Source organism: Lepidochelys kempii, chromosome 6 (genome assembly GCF_965140285.1).
Source record: "Lepidochelys kempii isolate rLepKem1 chromosome 6, rLepKem1.hap1, whole genome shotgun sequence".
NCBI classification, from domain to species: domain Eukaryota; kingdom Metazoa; phylum Chordata; order Testudines; family Cheloniidae; genus Lepidochelys; species Lepidochelys kempii.
Genome location: NC_136385.1, coordinates 101,083,614 through 101,108,486, shown reverse-complemented (window position 1 = coordinate 101,108,486; position 24,873 = coordinate 101,083,614). Strand labels below are relative to the sequence as shown.

Sequence of the window (24,873 nt, the reverse complement as noted above, 5' to 3'; positions counted from 1 at the left end):
GTAAACTCTTATTTTAAATAGAGGCCAAAGCATGCAAAACCAACAGACTTTTGTTTTCTTATAATTTTTGTACTCATGTAACTTTAAATCTCAGATTGTGATTTGACTGCACAAAATTCCATCTGAAAACACTTCTGAGATTGGAGTTCAAGAGGCCTAAACACAAGAGTTTATAGACAGAAATGTTGTACCAATAAAATAAAAACCAGCAGGATCTTATTAAAGGGAAAAAGGCAAAATACCACATTTACTGTGAATACAGAAAGAATCATAGTAAGCAGTTAGTTATAGTTATAACATTCCATTCAATCTCAAATTTATTCTCACATTCATTCATACAAACACACACACACACAGGTTCTGCAAGGTTGTTATCATAGTTACCAGCCTTAGAGTTGCTCATGCCAAGCCACTGGCCAGGTGGCCTGGACATGAGGAGGGAGCAGGGCCTTGTCAGATGCTCATCTGATGCTCCTGGAAGTTGGTTTGCAGAATCAGACCCCAAAGTTCTCACTTTTTAGAGTCTATTTTTATAGGAATTTCTTCCTGTGCCAGTCTATGGGAATTGCTTCATCATGCTGTTGCTGAATCAATCAGCAGATAGCACATTCCTGACGGCTCCAAGATGTTATCTTGTTCTTTGGTTCTCCCATTCTTGAGGCTGTTGGGTGGATTCCAGTCTGCCCTCCGGGTGGGGTCCTCTGGTTATTTCCACTTGACACCTTCTTCAGCCGATGGACACTGGATTCTTAGGCTGGCACCTCCCTGATCATTCAGTTATTATCCACACCAAGCATCCATCCACATACATCCTCTATCTCTATTTTAATCACAATGGTTAATACAACAAAAGGGTGGGGAGTCTCTGGGTGCTGTTTCTGTTGTTAGAGTATTGCTTTGAGTCTCTCTCTCTGTGAATTGCTTTGAGAATAGACTCTGTCTTAGAATGTACTAACACAATTAGCAGCTTGCAAGTTTCACACATAGAGGGAGAGAAACAGTACCAAAAACCAAGAGACCTCTTAATTAGTAATACCCTGGAACTTAAACTCTGGGGAATCAAACTCATTTGTGATTTTAATACAGAACTTCTTTAATATGATCCAACAGAAATACTGGCAGGCCCTTAATTCTCACTTACAAGGATGGATTTTGAAAAATGGAATATGTACTGCAGCTCCACATTTCACACCAATGCTGGAGTCATAATTCTGAGAACATTCTGGAAGGTCTTGAATATGATAGTGCAGCTGCCACATTTTAAATCTTTCCTCTAAACCTTTGAGCAGCAGGTGACTGAAGGGCTTTGGGTCCTGGTAATAGGGCATAGAAGCATTCACCATTAGGATGATGGTTCAAATTCAGCCCATGTCAGTAATGACTGAAAGCAGTCTGAGGCTCAGGAGCTGCAAGTGGCTCTTTAATGTGTTTCCTGTGGCTCTTTGTAGGACATGATATTAAAACTGTATGATTTAATTATTAATCAATCAAAGTTATTAACCAATGAGGATTCTTTCACTATGTTATTACCCAATTGTAGAATACTTGGTAAGTCATTTGGCTGTGAGAAAAAATATATATATATAAAAAGAAACAAACAACGAATTCACACGCTACTGTGGCTCTTTTGGGTAATGTTGATCGCTAATTTGGCTCCTGAACCACTGAGATCTGTGTATCACTGACTGAAAGTCATTACTAGCTGATGACTGTTGGATGGTTTACTTGAAATGACTTGGTGGGTTTTCAGTCCACATCATAAAAACCACCAGCATGATTAGAAATAACTGGGCACTGTAAGAAGGCTCAGCAAAGTGGCCCAGCTGAGATATTCTCTCCCAGTACAGGTGGTCTTTTCAAGTCAAAGTTTAAGGCATGTTAGCAGGGAAGTATTGAGATATTTGCACTGCAGCTGTCCATGCTGTACCTGGTCTGTGGACAGAGGACTCTAGTTTTCAGGGCTGTCAACTGAGCACCATCCCTGGGCACTAAATTAGCTTGCTAGATGTGTGGGTGGGTACCCTTTCTAGCAACTAAATAAGTCCCTCCCATAGTGAATAGTCACAATTTCTTGTCTCAACAAACTGTGCCAATATAAAAAAATGCCATGTGTGAGCAGGAGAGACATTAACAATGTATTTGGGGGAAGTTTTCTACTAGAAAATCTACCTGCCAATCTGGCCTGTCATTTTTCTCAGGCGAATATCAGTGTAGCTAACCCTGAGTGACCTAATGTTTTACAGTGGTTTCAAGAGGGATTGAACAGAAGTCAGAGTCATGCTACTAGAAACTGAAAGGAGACAGTGGATGATGTGATAATTCTCCACACTCAAAAGTGAAAATAATGACTTCCAGTAGTTTGGAGGAAATGAACTGAAAGGCTCAGCTCTGGGTAAACTTTCAAGGAGCAGTGTCTTCTGCCACTGAGTGTATTCATGGGTTGCAGATAGTGGAATGCCTTCAGCTATGGAGGTTAGCTGTGATGTAAGCAGGGAAACCTGTTGAATAAGCAGTGATGGACCATTTGACAACAGTACTAAGGATATGGTGGAGCAGCAGATGGCACTGCTGCTCCTATAAATGCCACAAATATCCACTGTGCCATGGGCCACAAATGTCAACTACTGTGACATAGTGAGTGTGGGCTGCCATTCAATAAGCTGGTTGCCAAAATCACTGCTGCCTTGTGGGTTAAGCCTTTTGACTAAAGGGTAGGGTTCCAAACCAAAACAAACAAAAACTGGTTGCACTTGAGTCCTGGAGCTTTTGTTCAGTATTAGCCCCAAAGTTATACCATAATAACCTGACCTAATTGTCCCTAATTGACGTGCAATTTGACTGGCCCTTGGTGTGAACCAGTACCCCACATGTCTGGATGCGTGAAATTGGCAACTGCAGAGATAGGCACATGAAATGTAAGAGGATTGAATCAACCCAGGAAGCTTGCCAATATATGCAGCAAAATGGAAAGACTAGACATTACAGTAATGGAACTAAGATGTTTTGGAGAGGTCAAGAAGACTTTATCACAAGTCTGCTGAGAAACAAAGAACACGTAGTTATCAGTGCAAATGGATGTCAAAGTAGGAGGAGTGGCAATTAAAGAGGATAGAACTGTATCTGGATGGATTGAACAAGCAAATCTGTCATCTGAATGTGTAATGCTAATAGTGATAAAAGCACCTCCAAAAGATACAATGATTATTCAAGTATGTATGCCAATAACTGCAGATTCTGATGAAGATGTTGAAAAATGTTATGAAAACACTGAAGAAGCAATGAAGAAAGCAATGGAAAGACAGAGTGGTAATTCTTGTCTGGGAGACGAGTGTAAATGTAGGAAAGGCAAGAATAGCTGTGGCAGTTGGCCCATTTGGGTTGGTGAAAAAAACAACAGAGGAGAAAGATTCATAGAGTTTTGTGAGAGACATGACCTCACCTGCAATACTTATTTTTTAACAAAAAGAAAGCACAAGGGAATCACCAGAAGGGATGTATACACACCAAATTGATTTTTTTCATGATCAACCTTAAGTATAGAAACAGTCTTAGGAAGGTTAAGGTTATGCTAAGTGCAGCTTGTGATCAGATCATAGATTGGTGTTGATGAGACCGAATATCAAACTGAAAAAGTTACAAAAAGCTAAACGCTATGTAGGATGGAACCATTAAGTTCTGAGAGATCAGGAGATACAAAGTCAAGTTAATGAAAACAAAGTGCAAGTGACTTGGGACTGCATCAGGACCTGGTCTCAAAACGTAGCCCACTGGTTCTTTGAAAGTAGCCTTGGCTATTGCACCATGCCAACTCCTCAGTTACCAGGGAATTCACAGACTCTGGTGGGCAAAATTCCAGGGTTCTGTGACCTGTTTCCTGATTGACCACATGATCTTGACCCTGATTGGTTGGTGATCATATATAAACTTTCTGCATCCTTTCTGCTCTTGTTTGAGCAATGAACCATTGCCTGTTAGTTGCTACTTGAACCCTGCTTGACCTTGCTTTGCTGACTTGCCTGACCTGTCTTTCTGCCCAACTTGGTCCTGCCTTGCTGCCTCACCTCATTCCACCAGCTACCTCGCTGTACATTCCCCTTGGATTGGATCTCCTGGCTATTGGATCTCTTGCATAAACTCTGATCACTGAACTGGACTGCCTTTCAACCTGCCTGACCCCTGGGCATTACAGAATGTCTTTAAAGGTACTATTGAAGAAGCTACTGATAAATATGTGAGGAAGAAGTTACTCGCTAAGAAAAACCTCTGGATAACGGATGAAATCTTTGCTCTGATGGATGAAAAAAGGAAAGTAAAAGCAAAAAGATTGACAACGGAAAAAGAGGAACACCAAAGAATAAATAAAATGATAAAGAATAAATGCAGATTACCAAAGTCTGAATGGCTGGCTGAATGAGAAATGCAAAGAAATAGACAATATTTGATGGCAAGAATATGTCGAGGAACTATATGGTTATGATAGGCCTGAAAAACCTCGACTAGAGATCAATCAAGTAAGACCTCCAATAATGTATTAAGAAATCATGTCAGCAATAACAAGACTTCTGAATGGATAAGCATTAGGTTGTGACAGAATACCAGCTGAATTGTTAAAAGCATAGGGGATGAAGGCTTGAAAGCCCTGTCAGAGGTAATGAAGAATAAGTTTGAGAGAGGAGAATTGTCAGAAGATTTTACAACCTCACTGTGTACCCAAATCTCCCAAAAGAACAATGCTATGGATTGTAAAGACTACAGAACAATCAGTCTAATGTCACATGACTTTAAGATACTTTTGTGAGTTGTTCACGTCCAAATATAAGGAAAGATTGATAAGTAAATAAGTGAACAACCGTACAGCTTCAAATGTGGAAAGGGCATGATAAACGCCATTATGAACTTGAAGCTCAAACTAGAAAGATCAATTGAAATGGGGAAAACTCTATATTTGTGTTTCATTAACTTCCAAAAAGCATTTGAGAGAGTCTACCAAAACAAATTGCTCAATATATTAAGAGCTGTAAGGATTGATGGATGTGGCCTCCGAAAGATACAACAATTATACTGAAATCAGAAGATTATTTCCAGTTATAATGGACGATGAAAATGAAGATCTAAAAGAGATCAAGAGAGGAGTGAGACAAGGTTGCATGCCACCAACTTTATTCAACATTTACAGCAAGCGTTTAAATTAACTGAAGAAACATAAGAAAATATTAAAATGAATGGAAAATGGTTGAATTATATCTATTATGCAGATGACACAGTGCTGTTGGCTGATTTCAGCAGAAGGTCTGATAAAGATATGAAGATTATATATGAATATGGCAAAGAATATGATGTAGAGTTTAATGTGGACAAGACAGTAACTAAGGCCAGGATCCTGGAAAAACGTGCAAGATTCCAGTGAACCACACAGTCATACAGCAAATGAGAAATTATTCTACTTAGGAAGCATTATTACAGAAGACAAGATAAGATACTGAAGTCGTCACCAGAATAGCAAGAGCAAAAGAGACATTCTGGAAGAATAAACATGATAAGAGGGACATAAATCTGAAACTTAATTCCAACTCTTAAAAGCATAACTTTGTTCTGCATTAAATTACTACAGCTGTGAAACATGGACATTCAAACAATCAATAATAAAGAAACTACAAACCTTCGAAAAATGGTGTTATAAAGAATTCTGAAAATATCATGTATAGACGATGTAACCAAAAGTATTGGAGATGACTGGAATTCAGCAAATGTTCATTAGAGATTTTATGACAAGAAAGATTTGATTTTCAAGGCACATTTTAAAAAGTTTAGAGGCTGATGCATGTTTATGGGCACTGGAAGGGAAAGCTGATGGCAGGAAAACATGAGGCAGAAAAAAAAAAGATCTTGGATGGACAATGTAATATCCTGGGTGGATCACAAGGACTGTTCATCAACAAAGAGATTAGCAGAGGACTGTACAAAATAGGCTACCATGGTTGCAAACCTCTAGTAATAGAGATGCCACATATGAAGAAGAACCTACGGGGTACTTAAAAACTTTAAAAGCTCAAATCAACATCAGACCAAAGAATTCCTTTTGAAATTCCTCTGGATATCTGTTGTCATTCAGCTCTATGAATCTACATTATGGTTTGCAATTTAGTGTACAATGCCAATAAAACTGAAGCTAGTTATTTACCATGTAAAATGATATAACATCTTTCATTCAAGGATGTCTAAGATATTTTTGAATATTGTTGATCATCTTCTCACAAGTGCTCGAGTTGTGTTTACTTAAGCCATGTCTATGGTACAAACTTTGGTTGATGCAAGTTACATTGGCATTATGCCATTGCAGTTAGAATATTACTTGTGTGCATGCATACTTGGCTCCCTTTGCTGGTGTTGTGCATACTCACCAGGAGTGCTTGTGTCCATGCACATTGTGGTCCACCAAGTAGATATCCCAGTGCACAACCTGCAACCGTGCAGCACACTCTCTTTTGGGAAGTTTTGGCAATGCATGTTGGGGCAGAAATGAGTCGTGTAGGGATGACTGGGACCAAGGGGCAACTTCCTGGCATGCAACTGTCTCCATCCCATACTGTCATTTGTATCCCATAATTTTCATACCTTTTTTAAAAATCCTATGAACCAACACGGACCTTCTCGTTGTCTGCCATCTGTGACAGAAGCATGGCGCCTGCATAGTTCTGCAGTATTGTCATAAGCATTGCAAGCACAGGACGCACAATCCTCTGGTATTTGCAGAGCCATAAGAAAAAACAAATCGGCAGGAGACATGGCAATTTCTTGGAGGACAGATTGCTGTGGGACACATTGAGAACCACTTCAAGGCCATTGGTGCAGTTGCAGATGTTGGAGAGCCGTTTCTGGGCTCAAGAAACAAGCACTAACTGGTGGGATCGCATCATAGTGTAGGCTTGGGATGAGGAGCGGTGGCTGCAGAACTTTTGGATGCATAAGGCCACATTCCTGGATCTGTGTGTCGAACTTGCCCCAGCCCTCCAGCGCAGGGACATCAAAATGAGAACTGCACTGACAGTGGAGAAGCAAGTGGTGATCACTCTGTGGACACTTGCAATACTAGATTGCTCCTGGTGAGTGGGAAATCATTCTGGAGTTGGAAAATCCACTGTGGGGGCCATTGTCATGCAAGTGTGCAGGGCCACTAATCATCTCCTGCTATGCAGACTGTGTCTCTGAGCAACATGCAGGACATAGTGGATGGATTTGCAACATTGGGGTTCCCAAACTGCGGTGGAGTAATAGCACACATAGCCCTATTTTGGCACCAGAGTACCTTGCCACAGAATACCTCCATAGAAAGGACTACTTTTCTATGGTTATTAGTGGGGATGTTTCACTGACACCATTGTTGGTTGATCAGGAAAGGTGCACAAGGCTCACATATTTAAGAACACAGGACAGTTCAGAAAGCTACAAGCAGGGACTTTTTTCTAGACAAGCAGATTACCATTAGTGATGTTGAAATGCAATTAGTGATCTTGAGGGACCCTTGTTCCTCTAGCTCATTAAGCTGAACACCAGCCACCCCGACAGCACCAAGGAAAGATTCAACTACCAGTTGAGTAGGTGCAGAATGACAGTTGAATGTGCTTTTTGTAGATTGAAGGGATGCTGGAGTTGTTTACTAACAAGATTGTCTCTCAGTGAAAAAAATATCCGTATGGTTATAGCTGCCTGCTGTGTCCTGCATAATATCTGTGAAGCAAAGGGAGTGGGAGGGGAAAGTTGCCACCAGGGTGGAGGGCAGAGGTGGAGTGGCTACCTGGTAAATTTGAATAGCCAGACACAGGATTTATTAGAAGACCTCAATGCGGAGCTATATGGCTCAGGGAGGCTTGAAAGAGCACTTTAACAGTGAGCCACAGTAATGTATTGTGCTCAGCCTGGCCCTGCTGTTTTGGGGTCTGTTAGGAATTGTGTTGTGCTTGGTGTACATCAATCAATATAACACTGTCACTGCACCTATTTTTGTGGTGCTCGCTGTGTTTGTCACTGATCCTATGCATTGTGTCACACTGTACAATAATAAGTAAGGGGGTGGTTTCAGAATTGGTAGACAGTCTGCAGTGTATATTGTAACTAAAAAATATGAATTTTTTCCAAATAGTGTAATTTTATTCAGTAACAAAATCTGTGCAAAGAAAAATCTGTGCAACTGAAAATCAAATACATTAAGAACTTAATAAGTTAATGGAAAAGAACTTACTAAAGGGAAAGAACATTCATGTCCATTTTGCCTACACATACAGCAACTGTGGCTTTCAAGGGTCAGTGTGAAGCTGTGGCTATCCTTAATGTCCGCCAGGGTGGAGTGATAGGGGAAGGGATGTGCCCCTGATACCATGTGGAATGTTGGGGTGTGGGGGAGGGAGGTGCTGCAATGGAGGTCTCCATGGACTGCCAAGGGAGGCCAGCCTGTGATTGCTCATCTGTTGGTCCACAAGAGTCTGTAGCATCTGTGTTTGCTGACAGAGAAGTCCCATTATGTCCTGGTGCATTTCGCTCTCCTTTTCCTGGTGGGACTCCTGGGCCTTTCTCCTGAAAGCTCTTTCCTTCTACAGGCGGTTTACAATGTTCACCCTCCACACCCTTTGCTCACAGTTTGATGCAGCACTGGCAAAATTTCGCAGATCGTGTCTTCCTGAGTCATCTTCTTTCTCCTCCTTATCTGGTTCATGTATTCCAAGGGTGTGGAGGGGGAATACCTCAAGGTAGCAATGGCAGCAGCTACAGATAAAACACACAGGCACCACTGTCAGTATAGTCACAATGGAAATAGAAAGTTAAGATTCGGAACTCTCTTCCCTTACTCCCCTAAAGTTTTAAACAAGACATGCTTACTGACACCTCTGCTTCAGAGTGCTTGTGCATAGCCCCACTCACAGCACCAGACATGGTAAATATGGCCCAGCAGAGGTGAGGGAAAGGAAGATATAGTTCCATGCAACTGTGCAATTCTAAGTATAGGGCAATGGCACTGAATACGGGCATCATTTTCCACAGGTGGTGGTGATTTTAGCTGATATCTCACTCCTGAGGTTAACGAAGTTACAGAGAACACAGCTGCTACTGGATCCCAAAGTCACACCGGCCCATATGCTGCTAGCCTGAGTAATACAATGGTGCCTGCCAAAGTTATCACTGACTGGCGTGGGAAAGTGTTTGGGGAGGAAGAACTAAGGCTGCCATCCCTAGACACCTTCCAGTGAGGATTGCAGAGTACCTCCATGAAAGTTTCATTGAGATCTCTCAGGAGGAGTCAAGGGACAACCCTGTGTACATAAACAAACTGCTCTGCATGGCCCCTTGGGTAACTCTAGAGGGGAATAAAAAGCAGATAACGTTACCTTTCTTTGTTGTACCACTACCACTTCTAGTATGAGTAAATGAATGAAAAGTTGATAGCTATGTCCTGTTAAGTTGGGGGCACCATCAGTATCTCATTGCAATGGGAAATACAATTACACATGTATCTGAGGTTCATTCCCTTCCATCAGGCTCTCCTGTGCTTGCCTGCCAGGACTGCAGCGGAGTCTCAAACAGGTCCTGGCTCATGACATAGCTGGACCCCCCAGTTGTATGTCTCTAGTACTTCTTGTCTTCCTCCTCCACCTCGCCCTTACCCTCGCTGTTCATGCCAGGGGCCTATGGCTTGGGCTCCTCAGCGGTACCCACGGTGGTGTATGGGGTGGTGATGGGGTCTCCACCAAGTGTGGAATGCAGGTTTGTGATTTGGCACCAGATCAACTGTTGGCCTCCCTAGCCTTTTGATATGCCTGACGCAGTTCCTTTGCTTTCACACAGCACTGATGCTGGTCGCTATCATACCCTTTTTCCTGCATCCCCCAAACAATCTGTTAGTAGATTCCACATTTCTATGGCTGGTTCGTAGGTGTGTGCGCACAGCATCTTCTCCCCATGGGTCCAGGAGAGCCAATCTCTCCTATCTAGTCCAAGCCAAATTGCGTCTTGAGCACACAGTCAGCATAGTCAGCTGGGCAGTTGCACACAGCAGTGGAGAGCTGCTAGTTGTGCTTGCCAAGCTGAGCAATCAGGAAAGGGCATTTCAAAAATGTGCAGGGCATTAAAGGGGTGAGGGGCTCTTCTGAAGTTACCAGTTGTGAGCAGTGTCAGGCATTGCGGGATGGCTGCTGAAGGATTGTTAGGGTTGCCATAAGTAATGCAGTGTCTACACTCATGCTGTCAACCTCAGTACATTGGCCACGGCTCAGTGTCGCTTGGGGAGGGGGTGTTACTGCATTGCCATAACAGGGCGCTTACATTGGTGCAAGACAAATTTGTGTAGACACTTGTACAACTAGGTCGATGCAAGGCGGCTTACATTGACCTAACCACATAGTGTAGACCAAGCCTTAGGAAAGGCACTTGCTTTTACTCTTTAAAATACTTTACCCTGTAATATATATATATATATATGGCAATACGTTCCTACATTTATTCCAAAGTAGGGTTTGCCTGAAAGTATTTTCAATTATTTTCCCCCATGGGCTTTTTTTTGGAGACTATCCAAGAAAATTGAGTCCTGCCATGTTGTAACATAAAGGTATTGCTGTGATACTGTATTTGATTTACCTTCCTTCTAATGTTCCCTTTGAATTGCTAATTTTATCTTTCATATTAAGGTTATGGTGTGTTTTTCTTCAGAATACTTTTCTGCTTCAGCAGGCAGAAGAAACTCAGTCTTTGCAAGGACGTTAATATTCGGTCAGACTTCACAACAGCTCACATGGCTATTATTCCAGTAGGCATCACCTTCTCCTGGAGAGAAACCATTGTGGTTAATGCAGTTTTGCAAATCAGTATAATATTCCCTGCATTTCCTTGACACGGTTTAATGGCAAGAGCAGCATGCACCCCGTGTCAGAGAAAATTACCTGTTGACCCTAGATGAAGGGTGATGCCTGTTCTTAACTGAATAGCTATGAAATGATGTGGAAAATCTCTTATGAACAGCCCTATCCCATAGGGAACTCATTTTCTATCAGCTTGCTCATAAGGAACAACTGGTTTTGGCATTTTCTTTTTATAGGATATTATTAAATATATACCAAGTGATTGCCCACCGAGCCTTCCTCCTGGCCATGCTCCCTAATGAAAGCATAAACCAATAAGGAAAGTGAATACAGACGAAAATAAAGAGTGGGAAATGTGATCGGGTGATTTTATTATCCTGATAGAAAACACAGATTGTGGCATTCCCTTTGAAAGAATCAGTCTTGATCTGCTCATGGGAAATTCTTTTATAACAGAAAAAAAGACTGGCAAAATAAGAATACAGGTGATGTCCTCTTGGGATCTTTATAGCTGTATAATGCAAGAGCATTAATTATATCTCTCTGGATAGATACATAGATTAATTATGAGTAATGGAAGGGAAATTAATTTCATGGTCTTGAAAGATGCTGCATGATACCAAAATCCTCTCTTGATTCACAGAACAGACACGTTGTCTTCCAAGTACCTCAGCCCTGGCTAAGGGACCAAGTCTGTGAGCAATGTTGTAAATGCAGTGACCATAACCAATTGAATCTATGGCTTCTCTGCTGAGACTAGCAGCAAGGGTTTCAGTAGTGTCAGTTGTCGTGGTGGTTTCCAAGCTCTCTATAATAGTCCATTGGAACTGAGACCACAAACTCATCACATTGAGGGCCTGATCCTCCTCTCACTTATAATGGAGTAACTAAGGGGTGACTTCCTGGAATGAGGCTAAGCTGTCCATGTGTAAAACTGGTGTAAGCAGCAGGAGAATCAAGCTCGAAAAGTGCTATTTTTACTTGGTGGTATTTTACAGTCGCTTTGCACTGATTTTGCACAGGTGTAAATGACTGTAGCAGGTACAAAGTAGTGGAGAATCAGGGCCTAAATCTCTCTTGATAGTTTAGACTAATTAAGAGGCAACATGCAGTACAATTCCTGTTCTGTACAGTGACATAAAAGATCAAAACCAAGTGATAAATCATCAGCTGGAAATGAGATCCCTGCAGTTTAGCTGGGCTTCTGATCCGTAAAGCTACTTTCCTAGTTTCTTCCATTAGCCTAACTGCAATCTTTGCCCAGTAGGTGCAGATCCAAATTACTCTTGCAGGCCAGGATATTAACATTCACAGCATTAATATATTGGGGCCCTTAAAATGAAGTGTGATAATAGAAAAATCTCCTCAATCCTTTCACATAAATCCCACCATTACGAACTGACAAAAATAAATGCAATGAACTTTCAGTGAGATTACATCATATAAAAAGGTGATTAAAAATGCATTTGAGGGACTAGCCTTGTCAATACAAATGCATTGAGGAAACCGAGGGTGTTTCCCAGTTCAGCCAGTGATGGAGTAATTACTGTAATTGACTTCTGTAGCTTAACCTAGGCAAGCAGAATTGTTGCTTTTCATGTGGAGGACTTTGTCCTATAAAGGGTGACCATATGACAAGAACAAAATATTGGGACACATGGGGGAGCAGCCACAGGCTCACCCTCCCCACCACACTAGGGCCGGCTCTAGGTGTTTTCCTGCCCCAAGCAAAAAAAAAAAGTCAGAGCGCCTCCGAAGCAAAATACCAGGAGAAATGGCGTCTCGACCGTACATTGGTTGGGACGCGGGACAAACAACTAAATATCAGGACAGTCCTGATTTTATCGGGATGTCTGGTCACCCTAGTCCTGTAATAAAAAGATGGGATACTTTATAACGTTTAGTTAAGATAGGAACAATGATTTGTTCTTTAAAGGGACCCTGCCAATTTGTTTTAGATCCAAAATGAGAATTTGTTTGAAAGATGTTTGTGGGGTATGGTAGAGGGGGAGTTGATAGTGGTGCTTATAAAATATTCCTATGAATATAAATGTTGTATTGATTTTTAAATTTCAATGAAAATCAGGATTTTTTTGGAGGGGATTTAAACATTCCCTGCAGTGGTATGAATCCCAGCTCAGTAACAATGTGCTAGTGCATGAGAACCGGAAAGCAAACCTGGCTATAAATTAGAAATTATTCTATTCCAAAATCCTGGATTCAGAAACCTCCAAACTTCCTGGCTACTTGAGACTCACCTCTGGATTGTGGAATCTCTGGATCAAGATCCGAATTCTGCGGCTTGAGCAGGCCCATCTCTTCTAGAAACATACAAAGATCAGTCTCGTTTTACTGTCCTAGATCAGCGAGGCACAAAAACTAAATAATAAGCATGACTGGAGAAAAATGAATCAATGTTTTAAATACTTAGTTTTAATCATTTCAGTAGGTAGCAAGAGACATAAGAAGTTAGTATTAATTATTAGGTGTTTTCTCTTGACAGTGTTCCTTTTAAAGGGCACAGAAAATATATTTCTGCCATTGGCATTTGGTACTGCTTTCAGTTCCAGCCCCCTGAAGTATTATGGCAGAAATGTTCCTTTTTTATGGTTTTGGGGAAAAGGTTGAATATCTTTTACTCCTGCATTTAGTCACTGTTGGTGTGGGAACTTAAGTGTCAGATCTCTTGGCCATGCTGCTAGCTTTTAAACTTTTTTTTCTTTGTGATTCTGTATGTCCTAAAAAGGTATCTTTTGTGTTCTGTATTACTTCTTTCAGCATGGTTAATTTAAGTGATGGAAGGGCCCATTACTTCTTGATGACTGTCTTTCTTATGGGTACTAGGTACCTCTCAAGACCAATAAGCAGGTAGTCCAGTTTATCATCATGTACCAAGACTGGATGTTTTTTTAAAAGATATGCATTAGGAATTATTTGGGTGAAGTGGTATGGCTTGTGTATACAGGAGGGTGGGATTAAGTGATCACAATGGTCCCTTCTGGCCTTGCAATCTATAAATCATGCAGAGGAGAACTGTCTCCTGTAATAAACAAGGAGGGGGTGATTATTAGAATGTAGATGAGATTTTAACATTAATTTTCTACCTCTCTTACGATGACTAGGAAACTCAAAGCAAAAGTAAAACAAAGTTCAAAGTTTCATTTCTTACAAGGTTACAGCAGAATTAAGGAGAAATTCATGATGATTTTAAACAATTTTCTTTACAGAATTTGTTTTCAGAGTAGTTTGAATTCAAATGGATGTAATGAATGTCAAGCAGAGCAGAAAACAGACTTGCCCCTACTGCTTTGTTTAGTGCATGGTTTTTACTACCTAACTGCCTGGAGAATCTTCCTTTCCCAATAGCCATAGCTATTTGTTTAGTATTTACTTCCATAATCTACTTCCATTATTTATTTTAAATTATCAGGGGATGAACATGAGAGATTTCTTTGGTGGTAAAGCTCTTCAGGGCAGGAACCATCTTCATATGTGAGTATAATGCCGAGACCACTAAGGGCACTGATTCTGCTTGGGGGCTTCTGGATGTAACTGCAATAAATAATAGTCATCTTTAAAATGCTCTAATCCAAACCAGGGTTATGACATCCCCCATTTTCCCCTATCTAAATGCTATAAAACTAGAAGTACAAGAAACCAGGAAGGGAGCAGAAGATATCAATATATGGAAGGCCTGAGTGGTAGCTTGGTAAATAATGTATTTGTATTCAGACTGTACAGTACTATAAAAATCCTAGTCCAGCACCATGTGAATGAAGCTTTTAGAAAAGCATCTGCTTTAATCTGGTTTTTAGCGGTACTTGATGTGGGATTACTTCAGATGCCTCCTGAGGAACTTTTACTCTCCATTGTAAGAACGACCTTTTAACCTTGAAAACCATCAATTTCTAAGAAGGTGGCCTACCGTTGGGGGAATGGGCAAGAAGCTTCTTCTAAAGCTGATGTCCAGAGCTACCTGGTGGATCAAGTAGCAGGGTGAACAGGTGTCACTTACCCTCCCAGAGCCTAAGCCAAGGACTTCCTGTCCTCCAGCCGCCCACTGGAGTAAGACACAAGAGCCTGCCACTCACTGCTGGAATCTCATGGGATCCTAGCTTTTTCCCAGCTCTGCGGCTGGGAAATCTGTAAGGGTGCTCAATGGCCCCTGTCCAGTTGTGTGAGCTCAGGAGCATCACGGATGGCCTGGTTTTTTGAACCTCAGAGGTGACTGACAGCCCTATGCTACCCCAGGAGGGCAGCTGACTGTTCCTGTACCTAAGACCTCCGGCCTCCCATCTTTTAGAGGCAGAGGGGAGCTATTCTGGTTGTTGTGCGTGTTATACACAGCAGCGAAGGGGTAAAAGGAATGCAATAGTCGAGCCCTGGTTTGGTGCTCCCCTTTTGCGCGGGCGATTTAGGGGTGAGAGACGCGACGGAGCTGTGCTGCCAGGGCCCCAGGCCGCGTTACAGGACGGTCTGCGGCGTTACTCCGCCTCAGAAGAAATCGGTGAGACTCTTGACAACTCTCGATCCCGGAGCATCGTCTCTCAGGCTTGCAGGACAAGCCTCCTCCCCGCAGCCGCTTGCTCCGCGGGAACTCACGGGAGCCCTTTGCAGGCTGGGGTTGTAATGAGCGGGCGGGGCCTGGGGGGGTGCGCAGTGGCAGCCCCCCGCTCCGCAGCGGAACCGGGGCGCAGCGCAGCGCAGCGCAGGGGGGGAAGGGCTGATCGGCACCGCCCCGCCGGCGGCAGCCTTTCCGCTTGTTCCGCTGATGCAGCAGCGACACCTGGTGGCCCACGCTCATTAACGCAGCCCGAGGCGAACCGGCGCCCGGAGCTGGCGCGCGCCACGCCTCGCCCGCGGCCTCGCGGCCGACAAGCACGGGCGGCGCTACCGCCTCGTGGCCAGCGGCGCGCGCCGCTGTAAGTGCTCCAGCCCGGCAGCCGCGGGGCGGTCCGCGCTGGTACCAGCTAGGCCCGGACTGCGCTTTTCCCGTGGAAATGAAGCGGCGCCGGCGGGGGCCGCTGTGGCTCGCACGCGCAAGGCGAGCTCGCCCCTGCCCATGCGGGCTCCGAGCGAGCCCCGCCGCGGGGCTGAGAGAAGGCGCCCGGGGGTGGGGAGCTGGAGGTTACCGCAGCTGTTCCCTCAAGGTCGCCTGGCATCTTAGTGCGACTGCGGCAGGTTTGTAAATGGTGGCTCCATAGCTCAGTGGTTAGAGCACTGGTCTTGTAAACCAGGGGTCGCGAGTTCGATCCTCGCTGGGGCCTCAGCTCGCTTTTGGCTGCCTCGTTTGGAGGGAGTGCGTGTCTTTCCATTAAATGCAAGCCAGCTCATTTTGGTATGTAAGGGTTTTATAGTTATAGTGACAATCCTAAATTCCACGCAGCTTCAGTGGGTGTTACAGATATAAGTGCAGTATTTGGGGAAATATAATGGTCTGAGGATATTAATGATCACTCAGTTCTATTAATAATATCAATTAATATCAGTATATAAATAATAAATATAAAATATTACTTTAACATTAATATAATTAGCTCTCTTTGCCTCTGTTTACCCAAGGGGGATAATAGCATCTTTTGAGTGCATTGTGGGAACCAGCGAAATGTTTGTAAAGCACTCTTTACAATTCCCCTGATGGGAGGTGCTGTGAAATGTTGTTATTAAGAGATTAAGAGAGCAAATTGCCCCGAGGTGGGGAATAAGTGGCATGAAGGGAGTGTGTGCCAGCTGGCCAGGATTATCTGCCTCTTCACAGCTTTGCACTGACCCAGGGCTGCGGGTTTTATTTCTATGTCAGAAGCTGCACTTCTGAGAATTCACTTGTCTGTTTTTGGTTTTCTCTGGCCTGGGTAGGTTGGCTTGAGAAGAACTAAAGCCCCAGACAAAAATCCACTTCTGCATTGATTTTACAAAGTTTTTATCCATTTTTCAAGAAATCAAAAAGCAAAAAATACAAGAAGAAAAATATTTAAAATAATACAAGTACCATTGACAATGTGAAGAGGGGGAAAATGCAAACATGGAAGCTTCTTTCTTTCATTCCTTTTTGACACACGGAAGGACCAAGGCATGACCTCAGGCTTAGTGTGGTCTACTTACAAATGTAATCTAATAAAAAATAATTATAACTGATTTGTTTGATTCTAATTGTCCTAAAGAGAAGATCTCTGATTTCTGCACCAATCAAAAACTTCCATATTCAGAAAAGTACATGTGAATTTATTTATAGTATATATTACTTTTATGGCTACAACATTTTCTGACTGGCTGAAGTTTTAATTCAGGTGAATGAATGATGGTCAGCTCTCCTGCCAGTCAGCCTGCCTAACTCTGTGTATTTTTGATATTAAAAGTCCACTAGCAATGAGAGGCTGCAGGTTTGGATAATTTTTGGTGGTGCCCAAAACAGGTCCAAGTACCGCCCCCGATGGAGTTTGGGCTCTGAGAGGGAGTTTGGGTGCTGGGTGCATGCTCTGGGCTGGGGCAGGAAGGGGTGCAGGCTCTGGGAGGGAGTTTGGGAGCAGGAGGGATGAGGGGTTGGGCTCTGGGAGGGAGTTTGGGTATGGGGTGCAGACTCTGGGATGGGGCAGGGGGTTGGGGTACAGGACGGGGTCGGGGTCAGTGCTTACCTCAGGCTGTGCCAGCTCCCAAAAGCGACCCGCACACCCCTCTGGCAGCAGCTTGGCGCTTGGGGAGGGGGCAGCGCATGGCGACACCGACCCCTGGGGTCACAGGGATGGGCCGGCCACTTTCCGGAGCAGCATGGAGCAGGCGGACAGGAAGCCGCCTTAGGCTGTGTCTTTCAGTGCTAAAACTTTAGTCGTTCAGGGGTGTGAAAAAACACCCCCCCGAGCGACAAAAGTTTTAGCACTGAAAAGCACCAGTATAGACGGCACTTTATCATAAAGCTACCACCTCTCATTCAAGGTGGTTATTTTTTATCTCCGAGAGAGCTCTCCCCCGGCCATGTCACAGTGCTGCCGGGACCATGCTGTAACATAGGCAGTCCCACTGTGCTGCCAGTGGTGGTGGCTGGGGGCCCCCAGCCCTTTTAAATCACCCAGGGGCAGCAGGAGAGGCCGGGAGGCACGCGGGGGAGGCAGGCAGGGCAGAGCCCCGAACATTGGTGGAGCCAGTGCCTGGGCCCTGAATATTCATGGAGCCCGGGCACCACAGGCCCATACAATTCGCCGTCTCAATGGGATGGCAATGATATGTAGGGAAGGGACTTTTGAGCATCCCAAGGAGTTTCTCCAAAAAACAAAAATTAACCTGTAAAACAAATATCTATAGATGAAATGTGACAGAGTGCTAGGCAAGAAAGGCTGAGTCAGCATTCTGTTCACAGCTGCTCCAATCAAGCAAGGCAGGCTGTGCCTAATTTGTGGGTGGGGCAGGGCAGAAAAGCTAATTAAGCCATTAGGCAGATCCCACAAATAGGCACAGGAAGGAAGTAGAAAGGGGGAAGCAGCATGGGCATGTGTGTGCCTGCTCTCCCCTGCTCGTTACAGGAGCTGTATATGTTATGAAGGTGATGGGAATCCATTTGTAAATAAACTGCACAAGGTGTTGGACCAGCACAAAGGTCTATGAGTAGTTTGTAGACTGGGACAGGAGCAAGGAGGCTCTGTTACATGGAAGTTCAGAGCCATATTCGGTTAATAAAGAAAATGAATGTAACTGTTTATAAGATTTTCCTAAAACTTGTGCTGGTAATTGGCTTTACCTCTGTGGTGACAGGGTGATCCTATATTATCTATCTGTATCACTAAAATGAGCTAATAACATCTTGCAATCAGAGTTTGAGTTATGCCATATCAATACAGGTGTTGTCAAGCAGGCGTGGCCCATCAATTCCAATAGGAAGGTGAACTCTCTCCTTATGCCTGAAATAATGCTCCTGTGCAAGGATGTGATATAAGGTACATGGTTGGGGGGAATTTCTGCCTGATTCCAGGCGGTCATTTTGTGCCAAGAAGCATGCTATTTGTGACTACCCTTTTTTGCTCCTTAGCAGGACACTAGTTGGACACATAAAAATCTAACTACATACATAACTTGAATAATGACAAAAGTTATGGAAAAAGACATCATTAACTTGAAATCCAGTCCATTCCAAATGAGACAAAACTAATTCCAGGTAGTACAGCACTTCCTGAGTCCTGTCCTGTTTTTAAACAATTTATTTCTTGCTGGGTAAAGGACTCTTACACACAAACAAGAGGCAGAACTGACTAAGCCCCTGATAACAGATTTAATAATTTTATTAAGATAATGTTGAAGTAAAAAGGTACAGAGTTTAAGCATAGAAGTTTCTGGTTATCAGGGAATAAGGTACAGATTATCAAGAGGTGCGAAATTCGGTTTAGGAATGGGTGGCGTGAGGAATACATAATCTGCAATCTCCCTGATTTGGGGTAAAAGTTTAACTGGTCAAAGTACAGACATTGAGATATGGGGGTATGTTGTTCATATAATGGCTATGTTCAGGTGTGGAGTATAATGAGGGGATACGATGATGAGGATGGATCTACCCTCATTTGGTGGGATTTAATGTTCAGTGAGTTTAAGGTTCCAGTTCATATGGTCCAATGGAAAAAGTCTCTCAGTCCCTTTCCCATAGTTGATGCACATTGTCGTACCGGCTCACATCTCCTGGTACTGTCGGTGGTCGGTGATGTGTTCGATCTAGATGTCCCTGGACCATCGGATGGTGTCCAAGACCATGAGGCGCCGCATTATCCGTGCATAGCGTCGACCGATCCCACGGGTCTGCAGCACACGCTCGTTACAGGGGTCCCAACGCCCAGGGCTCCGACGATCAGGGCATCCACCTGCACCTCGTAGCCCTTTGCTCTCAGGGTGTCGGCCAGAAGGGCGTATTTTTCCAGCTTACGAGCTCGGGCTTCGCGGAAGACCGGGGTCCTGTTCTCAAAGGAGACCATGACGTCGACGAGGATGATCTTTTTCTGGGCTTCGTCGGTGACTACCACGTCAGGTCGCAACTGGCTGTCAGTACCGGGGATGGCGCAGTTCACGGCGACCTCCCCCAGGCGCGGTGCGATGGCTTTCACCATGCTGTTCTGGATGGCATTGTGGCACAGCTGCCAGGCTCTGGAGTGGGGCTTGCAGCTGCACAGGACGTGGGGCAGGGTCTCGTTGGAGTAGCCGCACTTCCTGCAACGCTTGTCTCGGTTCCCGTGGCGGACAGCTCCGTTCAGTGGGACGCAGTTGAGCTGGGCACAGTGGATGAACCGCCAGTCGGCGAAACGGGTGAAGCCGCTCCCAGCGAGGAATTGGTTGCTGGCGTCCCACTTGCTGGTCAGTTCGAAGGCTTTACCCTGGTCCGGTTTACGCTTCACGGTTTCCATGTGCAGTGAGTGGATGGCTGCCTTCAGGGTCCTCTCCAGCATGCCTCTGGTGTTGTCCTCGGACCTGATCTGCGGCACCAGGATTCCCAGCTCCTGGCGTTCCTCGCACCACTCCCAGCGGCAGCCGATGCGCTTCCCCAGGCGACGCGTGGCATTGCATGGCATTGCGAGCGCGGGACCACAGTGAAGCGATGTCGCGCCCATCCCGTCCGAATTCACCATCCAGGGAACCGCTCAGGAAGCTGGCGGTGTCTTGGTTGGAGGGGGCTCTGCCAATCCACTTCTTTGTCGCGTCATGGAGGGCGTTTGCCGCGATGTTCCTTACCATGGCGTCGGGACACATCAGCAAGCGGAAGGATCATCGCAATGTCACACAAGTCACCCATGCAGGGGACGTTGGCACCACCATGCCTGTGGGCAATGTAGACCAGCTCGTTGCTGGCTCTCTGGGGAAGGAACAGCCACTTCTTCACAAGCTGCTGGACAATCTTGTCTGCCTTGTTGAGGGGTACCTTCACCACGGTGGATCCCCTTAGGACGAACGAGATGTGGAGGATCAGGAAGGTATTCAGGGCATTTATCTTCTGCCACGGTGCTAGCAGGGAGGCATCGATCTTGGCGGCATCCTGCAAGATCTCCTGGATGGTGTCCTCGGGTGTCTGCCGGACACGGAAACCTGTCGGCGTGCCGAGGTGCTGGTACGCCTGCCCCTCTGCCAGGGGGATGATGGGCTCGCCCTGGATCTGGAACCCTGTCATCTGTACCAAGTCCCTTTTGCTACCGTCGATGTGGAGAGATGCGCACTTCTTTGCATTGAAGCAGAGCCCCATTCAATCAGCAGCTCGACTGGTGGCATCTAGCATACGTTGGAGGTTCTCTGGGTTGTCCGCGGTCAGGTCCAGGTCATCCGCGTAAGCCAGGACGCTCACCATCTCACCATGGAGGTTGGAGCTGTCTGCGCCATTGGAGATCGCTCGCAGCAACGGCTCCATGGTGAGGTTAAAGATGATGGGGCTGAGGGGACAGCCCTGCTTAACTCCACTCCGGATCGGGATCTCGGCGGTCTCCCCTTTGACCAAGTGAATGGGGGTGCTGCATCCCTCGTACACCTCTCCGATCACACGGAGGAAGTTCTCTGGCATCCCAAATTCCTGGAGCGTGGCAAAGATGTGGTGGTGGGGCATGGACCCAAAGGTGTTAGCCAGGTCGAGCCATGCTACCGTGCACTGCCTCGGTGCCCTTCTGGCCATTTCGATGATGGTTTGGAGGACAAAGTTGTGTTCATAGCAGCCCTCGCAGGACATGAAGCTTTTCTGGGTGGAGCTGATGGCTCCCCCGCTCACCGACCACTCCGTGATCCTTGACGCCAGGCAGCTGGCATAGAGCTTGTACATCGTGGAGCAGAGGGAGATGGGCCTCCAGTTGCTGGGGTCATCCCGCTCACCCTTCTTGTACACCAGTACCATCATGGCCTTCTTCCAGGAGCTGGGAGTCCAGTAGAATCGCTTGCACTGGTTGAAGAGTGTGGTGAGGATGAGGCAGCCGGGATCTCTCTTTTTCAGGAGGCTATAGGGGAAGCAGTCTTTCTCAGGAGCGGTGTTTTTTGTTTTTGAGAGTCTGGCCAACACTTTCTCGGGAGTAAAGTCAGTTTCCAGGACACCTGCTTTGTCGACAGGGGGCGGGGGGCGGAGGCACTCTGGGCGCTGCGCGTCATTCTGGGCTGTGCGGTCGAATACATCCTTGAAGTAGCTGTAGAGACACTCAGATGGGATCGTGCAGTAGGGCGAGGGCCCGTCGAGGATCTCCCTCATGGCTTTGGAGCGGTTTGCCCGGTACAGCTTTTGGATCCTTGAAGCCGCTGCTGGATCGTAGCGGCGGCTGGCGTCTCTACTTCTGGCTCCCCTGGTGGTGGTGTTGAGGTTTGGAGCAGGCGTTCTGTGGGCAGGTGGGGCGTTCTCCTGGCTGGGACGTCTCCTGGGAGCGGTTTCCGCAGACAGTTCTTGGGTGAGCCTGTCTACAAGGAGGTCGAAGTCGTCAAAGGAAGCTGTCGCTTGTAGCTCCTCGGTCCAGGCAGCCTGCCACAGAGTGGCAGCCCTCACCATCGGCTGCTGGCCCTCATGGTCCTCAACCTCTTCTGGTGCAGGCTCAAAGCCTGCATGGTCGGCCTGCCGTCTATCTCATGAGTCAGGATTCCCTTTGGTTGGGTGCTGGGGCGGGATCTCTGGCGGGATGCTGGCGTTGCTAGTGGTCGGAGAGACGCAGTCCGGCTTGGGGGTTGCTGGGACACCACTGGTCCTTCTATGACTGGCTGCTGCCTGGGCGGTTGCTGCTGGAGTGTGAGATCTCCCATAGGCAGTGTCCCGCAGAATGGACTCGGGGGCTGTGCTGGACCGTCTGGCGATGAGGGCCCCGTGCTTTCCTGTGGCTGCGGGGCTGGTTCCTCCAGTCTGGAAGTCTGGGAGCTCACAGGGTGGTCTGATGCTTGGCTCTGGCTCCTCCAGCAGTTGGAGTTCGCAGGGCGGTCTGAGGTGAGGCTCTGGCTCGTCCGGCGGTTGGAGTTCGCGGAGTGGTCTGAGGGACAGTGCTGGCTCTTCCGGCGACAGGATCTCAAGCAGCTATGCACAGTGGGGTGCTGATCCTTCTGGGGACGGGGACGTGCTGGGCAGGGGACAAGGTAGTACTGAGTCATCAATATGGAGATTTGCTTGGTGACGTGAGAGGGTGAGACGGGCCTCCTGCTGGCGAGGACCTGGGTGGTGTTCCCCGCGGCAGCAGGTACCTTCTTGATCGCAGCACCCCGTTGCGCTGGTCTGGCGATGGGGGCAGGCTTCTTGACGGCAGCTTGCACAATCGCTTTTCTTTGTTGAGACTCAGGAGCAGCGGGCCGGCGCGCAGCAGGAGGGCTGGGAGCCGGGGCAGGAGACTGTGTTGTTCCCTTGAGGCGTTTCCTGCAGGCGACTTGGTGTGTCTTGCGTGCTTCTGCGTCTCGAAGGGCAGGCTGCAGAGGACACAGCTGAAGGCGACCCGCTTGCTGTGGCATCTCTTCAGGTGCCTGGTGATGCCACCGAGGAGGTGGAAGCTTCGGGGCGGAGAGCAGATGGAGCAGGTGAGCACGTCCGCAGCGAGGGGGTACTGCAGGTAAATGGTGTCCTTATTCCCTTGCAGCGGGGGGGGGGGGGTTTCCAGCAGCATCAGCGGTATTGCTGGCGGGTTCATCCTGGTGTGGGTGGGTAGGATCGAGAGGTCCGGCTGGGCGGGCATCCGGCAGGGACCTGGGGTCCCTCTGGGTGGTTTCTGAGGCTGGGCAGGCATCCGGCGAGGCGCTGGTGACCCTTTGGGGGGTCTCTGGAGAGATGCTGGTCCCGTCTACGGAGATTCCTCTCTTGATGGTGTGTAGAGCAGCGAGAGCACCACCAGCGTCATGGACCTGGGCAGCTGCGGGGGTGGGAGATGGTCGCCTGAGAGCATCTTACAGCTGCAGAGTGGGGGGGCTCTCCATTGGCGGCTGGTGTTGCTGGAGAGCGGGGGAGCTCTCGGTCAGCAGCTGCTGTAAGGTGAGGGGGCTGTCCCTCGGCGGCTGGTGCTGCTGGGGCGTGGGGGGGATGTTCCTTCTGGTTGTGATGTCCCAACAGGCCAGCCTCAGAATGCAGGATCTTCCTGGAACAGCATCTCGGAGGGGGTCCTTCGAGCAGCCACCGTTCTTCCCCTTCGTGCTGCTGGTCTGTAATGTCCTGGAGGCACCTAGGACCTTCTTTGTAGTCATTGTCCGAGAAACCTTCTGTGGAGCAGCAGCAGTGGCGGTGGTGGTACACGGTGCAGCTGGGGATGTCTCAGGAGCAGAGAGAGGATTTCCTTCCAAGGTAGCAGCAGCAGAATACACCTTCAAAGCAGCATCAATTTTTTCAAAAATAGCAGCCGGAGAATCCATCTTCAGTGCAGGTGTTGCAAGTGTTCATAAGAAGAGATTAAACTGATAAGAACAGATACTACACTTGATCTTAGCTCATAGAGCCGAAAACCTGTGAACATGGGTAACTTTACTCACAAGCCTAGTCTCATTGAAGTCTTATACATAAACATTTGCATGATTGCCTGACTGACTTTACAGAGGAAACCATGAAACTGACTAGACACAAAGTGTTGCCAAACGCAGAAAGGCCCCAATACAGCAACACATTTAAGCACATGAGTAAGTCCAAATGACGTTAACTAAAGCAAGTGGTTAAGTGCTTTGCTAAGTAGGAATGGCTTTTTGCATAGGGTCCAAAGTAGCAAACTGTAAAATTAAAAGAAATAATGTTTTCTTGAATTTCAGTTACAGGAATCTTAATTGGTACTTGTAAAAATAGTAGGTGAAATGCATTCCAGAGACTACTGTGATTATAAGTTGATGTGTTCCTTTAACAGTCCTAAAATCATTCATCTTATAAAAATCCAGCCACACTATTTGATTCAATAACCTACAGCAGAAAATAACACTTCACATAACACTCTTCTTTCTTCCGTTCTTGAAGGTGTCATCCTGCGTGGTAGTATGCGGACTCTTCCTCAGTGGATGTTAGAACGGGTGCATGCAGGTAAGTCTTGAAGCTGGAACTGGATGAGACTTGGTATCACTAACTACAAGTCCTGGTCTAGCTACAGGCTCATCT

At 46.3% G+C, this 24,873-nt stretch overlaps 1 non-coding gene and 1 pseudogene across 1 annotated transcript; one reads left to right on the top strand and one right to left on the bottom strand.

The window, feature by feature from the left end:
* The first annotated feature begins 16,041 nt into the window (after positions 1–16,041).
* Positions 16,042–16,114, top strand: TRNAT-UGU (transfer RNA threonine (anticodon UGU)). The gene has a single exon. It is a non-coding gene; the product is annotated as a tRNA-Thr (tRNA).
* Positions 16,115–24,063: 7,949 nt separating this feature from the next.
* On the bottom strand, positions 24,064–24,244 carry LOC140913944 (U2 spliceosomal RNA; annotated as a pseudogene).
* Positions 24,245–24,873: the final 629 nt, after the last annotated feature.